The sequence below is a fragment of the Seriola lalandi genome, unplaced genomic scaffold, assembly GCF_002814215.2.
Source record: "Seriola lalandi dorsalis isolate HSWRI2012SDOR001 ecotype SW California unplaced genomic scaffold, Sedor1 jcf7180002054251, whole genome shotgun sequence".
Classification (NCBI taxonomy): domain Eukaryota; kingdom Metazoa; phylum Chordata; class Actinopteri; order Carangiformes; family Carangidae; genus Seriola; species Seriola lalandi.
The window spans coordinates 44,202-46,899 of NW_019524804.1; positions in this window are offsets into that span (position 1 = coordinate 44,202).

Genomic DNA, 2,698 nt, shown 5'->3' on the forward strand with positions numbered 1-2,698 from the left:
CTGAATAAAGAATAAAAGAAGTAGATTAAATGATTGATAATGGATCAGATATGTCCTAATCAATGATCTTTGTCTAAAATGAGCAGAGGGACTTTGTCCTTCTGTTATTGTGGATCATCATCATGTCAGCCTTCTACACACATCATCCACATGTCAGCACAACATTCATACAACTCTTCATGTCAACACAGATTCATCAGCTGCTGCTGACCTCAGAACAGTCTGTCAATACAGAATCAATATCTGATCAGACACTTTGATTCATGACTGAACTGGATCATTATATTCTCATTTGTATATTGTCAGTCTGGGTCACTATTAATATTATACTCTTACTTTGTGAAATCCTGCATGTATGTTATGTTAAAGGACCTTGTCCTGCATATTCATATAGTTCGTATCAGAAAAGGATACAAGTCGTGTATTTAATAAACATATAAACATGGAAATTTCTTTAATAATAACTTACAGTAATTACTCCGTGTTCTGTTGCTAAGATACCAGTGTCTGATGGTGATTTACTGTTATTCCAGACTGATGGCAATACTGAGAGTCCAACAATAAACCCTGCTGGAGCCTGAAGCAGATTGATCCTTCCTGTGTCCTGACCGACACACCATCCTGCTTACTGCTAAAACCCTAGAGGAGCTGGCCCTATCCTTTCACCTCACAAACAAATATCAATCTGTCCATTTAGGAAGCACAAGTGAATGTGAATCAGTTTCAGCTGCTTTGGTGCAAAGGAAAGTGACAACAGGTGCAATGGAGGCAAAAGCAAGACAACCCCCAAAAGGGAATAGTTTTACATGTGGTGGCCACAGACAGTTGCTCTCTCCTGATCCTTCGTCACCGATTCTTCTCTAGGTTTGTGTGTTGCTGGTGTCCTTGTCACTACTGGGAGCATGAGGTGGGACCTGCAGCACAATCAGTTTGCACAGGTAGTCCAGCTCCTCCAGGATGGCACATCCAAACATGTGATCACAAGAAGGTTTGCTGTGTCTCCCAGCACAGTGTCAAGAGGATGGAGGAGACACCAGGAGACCGGCCGTTACACGAGGAGAGCTGGACCGGGCCGAAGAAGAGCATCAACCCAGCAGCAGGACCGGTACCTGCTCCTTTATGTGAGGAGGAACAGGAGGAGCACAGACAGAGCCCTACAACATGACCTCCAGCAGGCTGCTGGTGTGAATGTGTCTGACCAAACTGTCAGAAACAGACTCCATGAGGGCGGCATGAGGACCTGATGTTCTCTAGTGGGACCTGTCACAGCCCAGCACCGTGCAGCTCCACTGGCATTCACCAGAGAACACCAGAACCGGCAGGTCCGCCATTGGCGCTCCATCCTCTTCACAGATGAGAGCAGGTTCACACTGAGCACATGTGACAGGCGTGAAAGAGTCTGGAGACGTCGTGGTGAACATTGTGCTGCCTGTAACATCATCCAGCACGAGCGGTTTGGTGGTGGGTCAGTGATGGTCTGGGGAGGCAGATCCTTGGAGGGTCTCACAGACCTCCATGTCATAGCCAACGGTACTGGGTTAGGTACTGGGATGAAATCCTCAGAGTGACTGTCAGACCTGACACTGGTGCAGGACAACGCCCGGCCTCATGTGGCCACAGTGTGTAGGCAGTTCCTGGATGATGAAGGCATTGATGCCATTGATTGACCCTCACGTTCCCCTGACTTCAATCCAACCGAGAATCTATGGGACGTTATGTATCGGTGCGTCCGACACCGCCAAGTACCACCACACTGTCCAGGAGCTCACTGATGCCCTGATCAGGTCTGGGAGAAGATCCCCAAGAACACCATCCGCCCCTTCATCAGGAGGATGCCCAGACGTTGTGGGGAGTGTAAACAGGCACGTTGGGGCCAAACACACTGCTGAGTCACATTATGAGTTGATGTGATGAAATTCACACAAGTTGGATCAGCCTGTGATTTCAATCTTTTACTTTGATTTTCAGTGTGATTGTGAATCCATCCCTCAATGGGTTGATGATTTTTGTTTCTATTGATAGTTGTTATGTCATTTTGTTCTCAACAAATTATACAAAGTTCATCAGTAAAGATTCCCAACTTGAATAATTCGTTCATCAAGATCTGTTGTATGATTTAAGTGTTCCCTTCATTTTTTTGAGCAGTGATTTAAAATGTCGTTCAATCATTAAATCAAAGTGAATGATTCAAGTTCTGTGTGAAGATAAATCAGCTTCAGTTGTGGGATAAAGATATAAGATCTACAACAGTAACAGTCAGTGAACTGACCTCAGAGTCTCCAGTCGACAGTCTGGACTCTCCAGAAAACCACACAGACCCTTCACTCCTGAATCCTGCAGGTCGTTGTGACTCAGGTCCAGGTGTCTCAGGTGGGAGGGGTTGGACTTCAGAGCTGAGGCCAGAGAAGAACAGCTGATCTCTGACAAACTGCAGTTCCACAGTCTGAATAAAGAATAAAAGAAGTAGTTAAAATGATTGATAATGGATCAGATATGTCCTAATCAATGATCTTTGTCTAAAATGAGTAGAGGGACTTTGTCCTTCTGTTGTTGTGGATCATCATCATGTCAGCCTTCTACACACATCATCCACATGTCAGCACAACATTCATACACCTCTTCATGTCAACACAGATTCATCAGCTGCTGCTGACCCCAGAACAGTCTGTCAATACAGAATCAATATCTATATCTATAT